Source organism: Triplophysa dalaica, chromosome 19, assembly GCF_015846415.1.
Source record: "Triplophysa dalaica isolate WHDGS20190420 chromosome 19, ASM1584641v1, whole genome shotgun sequence".
Classification (NCBI taxonomy): Eukaryota; Metazoa; Chordata; class Actinopteri; order Cypriniformes; family Nemacheilidae; genus Triplophysa; species Triplophysa dalaica.
Genome location: NC_079560.1, coordinates 15,720,758 through 15,734,695, shown reverse-complemented (window position 1 = coordinate 15,734,695; position 13,938 = coordinate 15,720,758).

The window sequence follows — 13,938 nt, the reverse complement described above, 5'->3', positions numbered from 1 at the left end:
AAACAACAAATACTTTAAATGGGCAAACAAAATGAATGAATGTAAGAATGAATGAATGTAAGAATGAATGAATTTATCTAAAATATATAAAGTATTTCAAGCATCAAATACAAAAACACTATTCATTCATTATACTTTGATCTCACAGAAAAAAATGCTGCTCACAAACATTTTCTTTTGTTTTCATTACTATGATGTCACAGTTTAGTTATTCATTTACAGTAACACTAATTTAAATGCATAACACCTCTAGTAACAAATTTAGTCTTAATTCTAATAGCTATGGGTTGATAAGGAATTCGAATACTAGACGAACTAAGAAAAAAGAAACAACGTGTTTCAAACTATGAACAAATCTTTCATTAAACTGTATTTTTTTACACAAAAATGCAGTTTTACAGACAAGGCTTAAAATAAAATTAAGAGCTGTCTTAACTGAAAATACATTTCCCTGACGATGGACACAAGTGTTATTTTTATCTAAGCCGTTTCAATAAAAGCAACTTAAATATCCCAATTTAACTAAGGCATAGTCCTGGCTTTAGTTAAGCCTTGCCTGTGAATCCAGGCCATTGTTTTCTTCAACCAATTGTTTTGAAACAGCACATTTCTCACAACACAGTCAAGGACAGCCCACCTTTAGAGCTTTAGTTGGTTCAGCTTCTTTAACAAACCACAAGGTATCATTGGCTGATGGCCTTTCAGGTGTAAAATAAGCGTACCATGAATAGTCAAATGCATTGCTTTTCATCTGTGCACACACAGTATTGGTATAAGAATGTGGTGAGTTAAAAATAGCCTGGGGCCCAGTACACACACCTGAGGGCCCTCATCCGTAAATATCTGACCTGGTCTTTTTTCTAAGTGAACACAGCACACAGACCCATCAGACTAGAGTTCAAAAGGTCCTGGTTTGGAAAAACACATAGTCAAGGTTAATGACAGGCCTCGGGCGATGCTCATTGTGGTGGAAAAGGGACATCTATGAGCTGTTGTAATGTTCTTATGTAACTGGCACTCAGGCCCCAATTTTGCTGAAGGCAACATTGAAACCCGCTTGTGAGTGTTGACTAAAAATATCACATTCTCAAAGTCACCACATCCACTCTACTTCCATCGGTAGGCAGACGCTTTCTTAAAATCCAGGTTGTTCAGGGGTGTCCAGGGGTGTGTAATAACAAGATTTAGTTTTCCAGTACCCATCTGACAGCTGTAGGAAATTCCTATCATTTCCAATATTAGTCAGGAATGCATGCAAACGCAAAAAAAAACTCCGCTGCCAGTTCAGAAACGGCTTTGCCCTTGCTAAGAGGCACTGAGATGTGACAGCGTGATGTGACTATGACTGAGCTTTGCTATAAACACACGTGCATGTCTCCTCTATGAATAAAACACTTTTCTCGCTGCATCTAGCGTTTGCATCAGAGACAGTAGGTAAACAAAGCTCCGTGTTCAGTGGAACACAGTGCATTATAGTGCTAGTCTCCGGCTGATGAAATATTAATGGAGCAATTTGAAGCAGACTCAAATATTCATTTGTTTACATTTTTTCAAGACTTCCTGGTTTTTTCAGCTAAGATGCTGTGACTGTACACTGTTGCCACAGTGCTGTGGGTGCTTTGAAATCAAAATAGTCCAATAGCTTTCGGTAAAGCTTAGTGTACGGCACTGGCAGTTGTGTGTTAACAGCACATTGGAGAGCTGGATTGATTGTTAGTGTGCTGTCTGAGTGTGGTCAGTCAGATACATTGGTGTGGTCACAGCACAAAGAGAGAGAGCAAACATCAACAGCACACTAGATACATTTCAATCGCCCCACAAAGTGGAATTTGCACACGATGTGGTCATTCTACGGCAGATTTTATAAAGTTGAGTGTATCTGCCTAATCTAATGGACTTCAGCGATATATCGTTTTAGAGCAAGTGTGGAGGGAAATTTGAAAGCAATTGAATGCAGTGATAAGGAATTGAGACAAATTCACCTTAGGAGAGTACTGCTTAGTGGTCAAGCCCATCTGATATGGCGTTTTGACCATCCACTTTAGACATTTCTCTTACTAATACTGTAACTTTATAACTACATGTCAACTCACTCGCATTACAGTATAAGTAGACTTATAGGTTAAGGTCGGGGTAGGTATATGATAATAATGAGAGAATAAATTGACACGTATTTGCAAAGTTAATTCGTTGAACGACTTTGGAGGACCATCAAAATGAAGCCTTAGGAGATATTTCTACTAAAGTCTACTAACATCTAATTGGTATTTGACAAGAAGTTACTTAATTTGCAGAATGTCATAAGATACATAACATTCAGGATTCATTCTAAATGGATTTATAAGAAGAAGAAAAAAATGAAGGTCAGAGGTCACAAAATGTATTTATTTTTGTGGTGGAGTGTTTAGATGATAGATTCAATGTTAGCAGATTATAACATATTCATTGGCTGTTAAAGTTAAGAAAAACATAACGCTTCATGATGTGAGGTCTTTATACACCTCTGAAGACAAAGTTGTGTATATTTTATTGCATTTCTGTCAATAGATCCTGCCAAAAATTACACACTTTTGCTCATGGAAATAGATGAAAAATTCCACCCTCAGGTCTTCTTGATAATTTGGTCCCTAAAATTGTCTCATTTTACATTTTTGCCCATTTTATTAGTGAACATAGACCCATCCTTCTATGATTATCTGCTTTAAGCAAAAATGTTCTTAACTTTTGGTAACATTCACAAAACCATTGCTTCCATCACATCCAAGCATTTTCTGATCCAACATGAACTCTTTTATGTATGCGTCAAATGCTGCACAATTTGATTTTTCATGCTTGTGGTGCAATTGGTATGAGATGGGTTTTGTGTCAAGGTTTAAATAGGGTTTAATAAACTCAATAACCCTTTTAACAAACAATACGCCTGTCTGTAAGATGTCTGCAAAAGATCAATTTAAACAACATCAACTGTTGTTTAAAAGCATCTGATAAACATCTTAGAAAGACAGTTTTACACACATTCTAAATCATAAACATTTTGTTTCTATGTGACATCTGACTGGAGAAGTCTCAGAGACAAATTGCTGATCAACGAAATATTATAGATGTAAACAAACATCAAATGCTATCAGGTCTAATAACAGATGCGCTCATTGACTTAATCTCCGCATTTCCTTGCATTCATAAAGTTGTCTTTCTCATTCAGGCTCTCTTTTTTCACATTGGCATCGTTGATCTTCAGAGCTTTTTACCCAGCATGCTCCTCTTGAGCCTTGTTTTGTGCTAACTTGGGAGCAGCACTTAAAGCACACAAGCTAAGAATAAAACACTGATGCGTTTCCCCCAGCTTACTCTTGTAACGTTTAAATGGGTGTAGCTGCTCCGCAGGGAGACTCTTCCATGGCTTCTTAAATCTTCTCACGCACAATAATCCTGTCCTGAGCCCCAACCAACACAACCAACCGTCCCAAAAAGAGTCAGGAATACTCTGTTTGACGACTTCCTAGAACCTAAAAACTGGTTCAAACGCACAGTAGTTTGGTAGTGACTTCAAAGTTGAAAACAAACCTCAAGGGCAATTGAAGGACAGTGTGATGACACTGAATCTTGATATGAAGAACATTTTTTACTTCAGACGTCCTTTTGTCTATTTGTGCTTGTCATTCGGTGGCTTTGTAAGATGTGAATATCGCCTCCTTCCCGGGGATGAATGATATCGCTGGTACCTTATGAATATTAATGAGATTAACTTGATGAGACACAATGTGCTGTGCGGTGCACACTGCACCGATCATAACACATCTCTGAATGACACGGTCACAGATGTATACTAGTTGGACTTCTGCCTAAGGAACTTCGGGACATAAAAGACACAAGATCACAGATGGTTAGGTCAAGATGTTACCCGAGTCTACTTGTTCTAGAGTCGAAAAACATCATTTTTTTATTAATATATTATCTTGGTAATGACCCAGCATGTTTGGAAATGACATTGTACTCCTAAAATAACAGAAAGATAATAATGAAAAATGATGCTTTTTCTTTTAGCATGCCATTTTGTGGAAAAGGTGAAGTTTTAAATAGCTTCACCAACAACAGTTGATACAATTATTATATTGTTTATTATATTGTATACAATGAAATGACTTTTTTTAATGAAATTAATAATGAAGGTCCGTCATCTTAGACAATACTCAGATTTATTTGCATTTTGCTTTACGTTTGTATTCACATGTTTGTATTTGTGCACATAAATACACGGCCCGTCCAAAAGAATAAAACACACTATAATATTTCATGGACCGCCTTTGGCTTAGATTACTGCACGCATTCGCCGTGGCATCGTTTTAATAAGCTTCTGCAATGTCACAACATTTATTCCCGTCCAGATGTGCATACATTTTTCGCTATGATTTTGTTTTGATGATGGGAGAGTTGGACTGTTGCGCAAAGTCTTCTCCAGCACATACCAAAGATTCTCAATGGGGTTATGGTCTGGACTCTGTGGTGGCCAATCCATGTGTGATAATGATGTCTCATGCTCCCTGAACCACTTTTTCAAAATTGGAGCCCGATGAATCCTGGCATTGTGATCTTGGAATATGCCCGTGCCATCAGGGAAGAAAAAACCCATTGATGGAATAACCTGGTCATTCAATAAATTTAGGTAGTCAGCCGACTTCATTCTTTGGACACATAATGTTGCTGAACCTAGGCCTCCAATCCAATGGGAGGCTCTTTCCTATTTGCTTACTTAAATATAGGTGGTGACTTTTTTGGAGACGGGCAGTGTATCATGTAACCTAATTAGTATAATAATATTGAATTTATCATTTCTTAATCACTCACATTCGAATTGTCTTAGTTAAAATGCAAGATTGCTCACGTTTTTACAGCTTTTTTTCACTTTCTTTCTTAAAGATGTATAACACATGCAGGTTCTGAAAAATCTCATATTAATCTTTATTTGTATATTAACATTATTTTTCCATTTCTTTCACCTTGCTGTTGGCGTGCTTTTCTTGGCCAATAAAAAGAATAGCATGTTACCCAATCTTTAAAGAAATTCTTCCAAAAATTGTAATTCTTACATCATTTAAACTTAAATGGTTTCTATATTTAAACCATTGCGTTTTATTCAAGTTGTGTCATTGTGGACAGAGATGAAAACACACCCTTTGTAATGTGTTGCAATGTCGCATCTCTGGTTGACACGGTGCGACAATTACGAATGACTTTACACCCGCTTGTCAGCAGTATTTTTCCATATATGTGAATTCAGTTAACATACAAAAGCTGCAAAAATTTGATTAATTCAGATAGTAACTTGGTAAGATTAGTTTACAATATATTTAAAACCATTGTGAAATAATATTCATTAAAATCTCACCGTCAATGCAGACAGAAGAATGTCTGTATGGGTCACCCAGGCAGGAAACTGAGAGACGTGCTGGAGATCCTTGATCTGTTTCAACCTCGTGATACTTGCAGTAAAAACTTGTTGTTTCAAGAAGCATTTTTTAGTTAAAACAACAATTGTGCTTGATTATTCAACTTTAGCCCTTGTTGAGAAAAAAAAATAAACTTACATTTTCTTGTTGTCTCAACAGTTTATAAAATAATTGTTGTCTACAAATAAAAATTTGTTGAAACAACTAAAACTACAATTCAAGAATGATGAGAGAATATCATTTCAAACCTGTATGACTTTTTTTCATCTACAGAACACAAAAGAAGATATTTAGAAGAATGTTAGTAACTGAACATCGATGATACGCATTTACTTTTATGGAATGGACAAAAAAACAATTGAAGTCAATTGGCGCCGCCGATCTTTCAACCATCATTCATTAAAATATCTTCTTTTGTTTTTTTACAGAAATGACAAGAGAATGAGTAAATAATGACAGAATTTTCATTTTGGGGTGAACTATTCCTTTAAGGACTTCATATTTTGCACTGATAGTTTCCTTAGAAATGTCTAGACAAGACTGGTTCTGTGAGCAGCTTTTCAAAAGAAAATCCTCTTCAGGACTAATAAATAACAAGTGCATTTTCAAGGCATCTTATATCCTTTAAGTGTGTGAGAGAAATCCTGTGTGTGTGCGAGAGAAATGAAGAACTCTTTCACAGCTGAAATGTACCACTGCAGTACCATCAGTATTCTCCCCCTTATGGCTATTTCTTAATGCTCCCACAATAGCATAATGAACATTGAACAATAAAATCCTGCAATTGGGTTTGAATGAATGCAAACTAGCTGTAGCAGAGGGCAGCTTAATCTTAACAATGAGTCATCATCCTGCAGGTGATCATACATATTCTCTCTCTCAAATTTAATATGCTACACAATTGCCGTACAGCAAGGAGAGCTAATGATGATACACTGCAAATGACTCGCTTCTTGATCATTGTTATTCCAATGAATTGTACATCACCAATAATAATGTGTTTACTGCTTCATAACCCTGTTACTCACCTTCATGTTATTCCAAACACGTATAGCGTTATTGAAAAGACGTTCCCTCGGGTCCATTTATAATACTGGTCAAGCTTTACTGCACCAACAACATTTACATTCTCTCTGACCCTAAGATTTAAACAGGTTTTGAGCTATTGCACTTTTAAAGAGGTTATAAATTGCCTTATAATTATTTTAATGTGTTCTTTGGCAGCTTGATTTCAATAAATTCCTGTTTGTGGATTTCTAAGGTAATAACCTTGCAATATCGTTTCATAGTGCAATAAAATCAAATTAGAATTTAGAAATAATATAGTAATAGTATATACTGTAGAAATACTATTTTAAGTATAGTCCTCCTGGTATGTATCAGGAAAATTTGATTCATTGCTTCATGAGTCTGTTTAAAATGTTTTTAAATTTGCCGTCTTTGGCCACCGATCACAGTGCATTGTTTTGATCATTATTAAAATTAAAGTCAATTTTGCAAGATGTAAACAACAGTGGCCCAGAAGCACTTCCTGTTTCAGTTTTTTTTATATATAAATAAATCTAAACATGTTTGTTTAACATTTCGACTTAGTTCTCAATGTACTGTTGTGTTTTTTTTTTAAGTTTGTGTATATTGTTAAAGAACTAAAAGAGGAAGTGTCTCTGGACCTCTGTTGTTTGTGTCTTGCAAATTTGTGTATATGTGCTTCCATAAGGATGTGGATGCTTTGTTTCAAAGTTTTTTGGATCCCATTTTGACTTGTAGATTAAACCTTTTTGTTTTCTAAAAAAAGCCCCCAAAAACATACAGAATGTAAAAAAAAACCCATCACATAATGTACAGTAAATTATAATGCAACAAGAATATCTAAATACTTAAATTTCAACAAAAGTGTCAGATAGAATCTTATAATACCAAGTTGACAATATTTCCGCCAGCTCTTTTTGTACACAACATCACATAAAAAACGTATAAAACAAGGTTATACTAAATAAAATTAGATTTTCAAGTCGGATTAACATAACCTTTGACTTGAAAAGGCAATTGGATTTAACTTTTAAATGAGAAAATGATGTCAGCTTTTGATTATTAAGTTTATAAGTTGAATGCTCACTCAATTCATGTTTCTACAGCCCATTTTACAATTTTTCATTGATGCAAAGGAGTTTTATAGGTGACCCATAATAGATCAATGAGACATTTCTTTATATAAGTGAATATATAAGATAAAAAATAATGAAAAACAGAAACATTACAAAATACATGGTATTATAAACAATACAATCTACATAAGTAATTGCGATGAAATCTGTGATCGGATCTAAAGGTTGAGACCAATAAGAATGTGGTGATGAGAGATTCAATTCCTTATAAGAGATTTGGACACTTCTGCTGCTATCTCTTCACACATGGGAACGTCTGCTTACCTGCTGAAGCCGATAGTGAGCAACGAATGTCGATTCAATAACATCACTACAGTGGCGAGTACTACTGCCCGCTAACCCAAAACACACGAATCAATCTTATCACTGTCCCTTTAATTCACTTTTAAAGAAGAGAACACAAAGGCACTAGAGAATGAACGCGATGAGTCAACAGTATTGTAATTTTGTTGGTATTGTTGGCATAAGGTCAATGTCGGCCTCTGTGACTTTGGCCTTTCTAATTGAAAGTGTTACAGCGGAGGTGCTGGCATGACTGAATTATAATGAGGTGAAACTAGACTGCGATGCTTTTGGAGATCCAGAGGGGAAACCCTCGAGGGCGACCTCGCTGCGGTGTGATACACAATCCTGCTCAGAGACACTGCATCACCAAGAGCGTGATACAGAACACACATGCACACACAAACACTGTGTGGTGCTTAAAAGAAGACCAGTTTTGACCTGTGTTTATCTTCACTTACAAGTCTGAGGAGAAAGTCGGAGTCTTGGTTCGTTTCCAGGGTTTTCTTCTCATCTGTTTAACATCCCAGGGAGTTTTCTTCCGACTGCTTTGTTTTGGTTTCTGTTGGGTTTGCGAGCTCTATTTTTCGAAAGCTGCATTGGAACAATATGCATTCTGAAGTGTATTAATTGGATTGAATTCCCTTCATTGTTTTTAGCAAATAACTTACAAAAAACTGTACGCATGCCTCAAACAAGAGAAAGAAATTGTTTGTCTAGAGGCCATAAAAATACAATGAATGTCAAACAAAATGCAACAAAATGTTGTGAAATAGTGAAGCTGTTCATGACTGACAGAAATGGCCAAACATGACCATTGCTGGACATCATTTCAAAAACTCACTGATGCATTTTGATTAAATAACATAAAATAATAAACTTCTGGTCAACTTGGTGTTTCATTGAGATTAGAAAGCAGAAAATCTCTCTGAACTTCAAACTGCTTTGAAGAATATCTGCCATATTACTTTTAGTGGAGAAAGAGCTGTCAATTATGTGTCCATACACTTTGAGGGTTATCACACAGTGGACTCAATGTTCCGGTCATTCATCTTTCAGATAGGGTCTCTTTAACTGTCCCGTCCCGTCAGGCTGTCACAGTCATCATAAGCGACTCATTGTCTTTTCAAGTGTTAACACACTGTTGCATGCAAATTAGACTTTATGATGTTTTAAATTCCTCACATTTTATCAAAGTTTGTTTTTTCATTTTGCTTTTGAGAAACAGAGAACCAAGAGACTATTTCAGTGGTTTAGTCATTTTCAATGGTTTAGGTATTTAAAAAACAATTTGTTGCCAGATGGAGATCATTAACTAAATGTGCTATATTATTGAGAGTTGTTTAAACAAATAAAAGAAAAAAGATTGCTTTGTCTGTTAGGGTTATCTTTATAAGATATGGGGTGGGCAGATAATTCCAGTCAAGAGACAAATTTAATGCTTAAGTTGTTGTTCGTAAAATATGGATTTTCAAGTACAGTAAACAATTTTAGACATAAGTGAGCACATTAGTAACTTCTGCATTATTTAGTTTAAACACAGAAATTAAATTTCATGTGAATCAATAATACACTGAACCGAACAGCTTCCCAGCTTGCACATCTTATAACTGTTGTCCTTTGGGGACATATCACCATATATAGGGAACTGTAGCTAAAGAAAAGATCATGTATCTTTAGAGTTTTCCAATTTTCTCATCTCACCCTGAGCTGACCATTGTAGCAAAAGTTAATTTCGGACCCAGCGCATTATAGCACAGTGCACTGTACAGATGTGCCCTTGAACACAGCATTTAACACAATTCTGTTCCAAAGGGACTGTCCTTGGCAAATAGTGACCTGTTAATTGCTCTGGTTAAGAAGTTTTAAATAAAACAGTAGAATAGCCCATTAAAAATGATTAGTCTTCTCACATTTGTAATTATAGACTGTATTCTAGCCATATGAAAATGGCATGTTTTACATCTACACCTGCACAAATACTCAGAACTTTAACTAATTGTATGAATGTACAGAGTTACAAAGCACTGAACGTCTTAGCGCCAAATCTGTCTGTGAATAATAAAACAAGACATTTTCCAGGAAAACACCCAAAAGTAAAGGGCATTATAGTAAATTATATTATAACTGTTATAGCCGCATTCAACCACAGAGACGATGCCAGCGTCCGAAATCACCGACTTCCATATGCTTCCGCCGAGGTTTGTGAGTGTGCATCGGATGGACTCTTCTCTGTCCCATGATGCCATGGGAGGTGAAATTTCAACGGTCAAATTTCAAAAGCAGGTCAAATAAAAATATTGGAAAACTGTCAGTTTTCAAATAAAATATAAAAGAATAACTTTTGACTAAATTATGTTTTTATCAACGCCAATGTATAGGTTGTTGTTAATACGATCAAAGAGCTTACGGGTCACATGACAATAAAACATGGAGGATGCAGTATGTCCTAAATGTATTCATACCACTCCCACTCATGTAGAACGTAATGTTTTAACGGTCGATAGGTAGGTATTTATTCAGGATTTCTGATGCAGCAACTGTCTAAAAAAACATTGCTCCTAACACTTTTTAAGTTATAGAGAAAAGAGGAACATAAAAACATGATCACAAAAACGTGAATTTTGCATATGAACTCCTAACTTTTCAATAAAAACATGACTTTAGAAGAGCTATAGAGTTCTGCAGATGAGAACGGATCAGAGCTCTGACCTCTGTTAAATGAGGCACAATAGATGGCATCACTCGGAAGAAAAGTGTGGGCTAGCCAATGACCAGAGACCTGGAACTTTGACCCAGTTACAGAAAGACATTTTATTGCCAAAATGTGAAGTAATCAGTGTGGTGCAAATCGAACACTGGTGACACCTCAGTGCACCTGGGGCACATTTCAATAAGGGAGGTTCAACCAACCAAGTAAAAATGTGAACTCTGAGTTGACTTACACCGAGATGTTAAGCTTTGAATTTTTAGTTTTATAACAGCTGATTTGAGTTAGTTCTATCAACTCTGGGTAGGATTATCTCGAGTCAAGCGCTTGCACCGAAACTATGACAAGCCATGATCAATGGAGCTCCGATATTATGATTCACCATGGCAACAGCACCAATAAAAGCAACATGCCGACAGAAAGCGCTAGAGAGCGAGGGACACGTCTGCTCTGCATGCAGTGGATTTACTAATGTGCTGAAAAGTTTAACTAATAAATACTGTAGATAAATGTTACAATAAACAAACATATTCATCAGTAAATAAATGAATGAAACAACAGAAATCAAAAAGAAACAATAAAAACAAGTCTAATGTTCTCACTCCCTATCAGTGCTCTAGTGATGAGTGTGAGACATCGTGGTGTATAAGACCCTTGTTAGGGTGTCAGACTGATCACCGAGTCGAACCCTGCTCGGAGCAGGTTTAGGTAGGAATGGCTGCTCGTCTAAATAAATTGTTTATTATATTTATTGCTTGATTTCTGCATTTATGTCTGCATTTATGTCTTGCACTTTATTTATACACTTTATTAAGTCATTTCTCATCCTCCATAGAAAACTACCACTTGTGAGAAAATGTAAGGGAAAGATTCTGCTTTGATGTAAGACCCGGCCGAGATGGCTGATGTCATTGATGTAAGGATGGATGACGTGTTTTTATTTATCTAATTCACTGTAAAGAAAAATGCACATGCACAGGGAAATGACAAAATTCCACTCGGGTCCTAAATTGCTCCTGAAATCAATATACTTCCCTCTTAATACGCACATTGTGTACATTTGCTGCTGTGTAGTCATATTTAAATGATGTGTCATTCGTTGTATTATGGTGTAACACTTGTACAGAAATATTTACTGTGTAAATATGTGCAAGAAATGTTTACTGTAAAGTTTTGTAATTCTATGTTACTTTTAAATTGTCATACTGCCATGTTGGTCTGAACTTCACCCTAGTTTTTCACATATTGTTGCACTTGTGTATATAGTTGAGTGAAAATAATGGGATTTGATTTGACGTATAGGATCCTCTTTAAAAGCACATATGACATTTTTGTCACGGCATATGGATAAAAATGTGTGCCATGAATGACTGTATTTAATAAATGAATGAGGCACACCACTTGTGCTTTAAAAGGGGGAGGGAATCGAACCAAACTCTGGGTTTACCAAAGTAACCCTGCTCCTGACCAGATTAGGCTCACAGAGTAAGTTACTACGGCTACTGATTCTGAGTATAAATTACCTTTCTTTAAGAAATGGGCTTCAGTTACACCGCTTTCTCGGGTTTGATGTACCTCACATTCTGAAACGGAAAACCCAGATTTTTCCTCATTTCAGGGTAAACCTCCTTTCTGAAATGGGTTACTGTACCTGAAAGATTTTATATTTTTACGAAACAATCTCAAACTCAATTATTAAAAAATGGCTTAAGAATGTTGAATGTGCTTCTGTACAAATACTCAGTCAAAGTCCAGATATCTATTTAAAGTCCCAGTGAAATAAAAAATTGACAATGCTCATTTTTTTTCAGGAAATATTTCAGCGTTTATTGTAAATAGTTTACCAATGTGGGTCATTGTCTTTTTAAAATGTGTGTTCCCTCATAATCCTCATAATGCACTTACTTCCTGTAATGACTAACCATCTTAAATAATGCATGTTAGATGGCTTGTGCGGAGCATCTGTTAACTCCTCCCCTTCAGTCAGTCTGCTGCCAGTTCCATTTCAAAATGCGACGGCTGTTTTTATACATCAAATTGCAGAAAAAAATGACGGCCACGCCCACTTTTTTCCTCATTCGAAATTCCATTTCACAAAATATGGAAGTGTTAACGATCACAATTTTGGGTTCACGGGACTTTAATCTGAATTTTTGATTTCCAGCAAATAAATCAATCCTTTTAAACAAATTTTTTTGGAGATGCAAAATGTCATCATTTTGTTTAATTTTATAACCCATTAGCGTCAAAATGAGCCGATAAGGTAAGTAAACAAGCTTAATTTTCTCCAAAAAGGAACTCTTAATATAATTATTATTATACTTTTTTTGCTGTTAAGGCATTATGTGCATGTGTGTTACCTAAGCTGTGGGTCAACAAACCCATAAAAATAACAGTTATCGCATTATATTACAGCATTGGCTTGCTTATGTCTGCCCAATTACTTTTAATAGCCCAGCTAACATTTCAGTGATTTGATTACACGAGACATACACAGATTAAGTCGATAACACATGCTGTGTCTATGTAGGAGACTGTTACCAGATACGATGTGGGATGTTCTCAATCGCAAGTACTTACACCGATACAAGAGATTCCTAATGGATATTTAGCACAAGCAATGTTTTCCAAGCAGGGCAGCTCTTAAGGGTTTAAGAGTTACCACATCACTCTTGTTGCATTCAGTCAGGCTAAGTGTCCACACGAGACTCGTTTTATTTAAGCTTTTCTTAGAGTACTTGCCAAAAGAAGGTTCGGCGCTCCTGTGGGATACGACTGACAGCTTATGAGGCAGTTTTCAAAGTATGTGATATTAGAACTGCTGTGTTGGTGGCTACGTGTATGTTTACAGCATTTGTCGTAAAAAATCTAACATAACCAGCATGAGTGAAGCAGTTTACTTATTAATGTCCCTCTTACTTAATGTTCACTTTATTATTGTGTATATCTACATTAATTCGATGGCAACTAAACTTTTTCAAAAATGTAATATATTTCATCACTCTACTTAGAAGCTTCAGCTGTCATGAGTTCTCGCATGAGTTGCGAAACGTCTGAGTTGATGAGCGCTGAAAGTTTTAGCTGGAATTTTCCAGCACGCTTAATGACCAGAAATCCTCTCAGATATATTGCTTTTCCTCCATCTCTCCACATGAAGGATCCAGAAGATTAATTATTTAATTATTTATAGAATAAACAGCATGAAAATGCCACACTATGCGGGAAAGTAGTTCGTTTCCATTCAATGACAATTCATAGTAACCGTGTCTGGCCGACTTAAAAAGCGTCACATGATGCATCAGTTTGAACATCATCAAATGTCATTAATTATCTC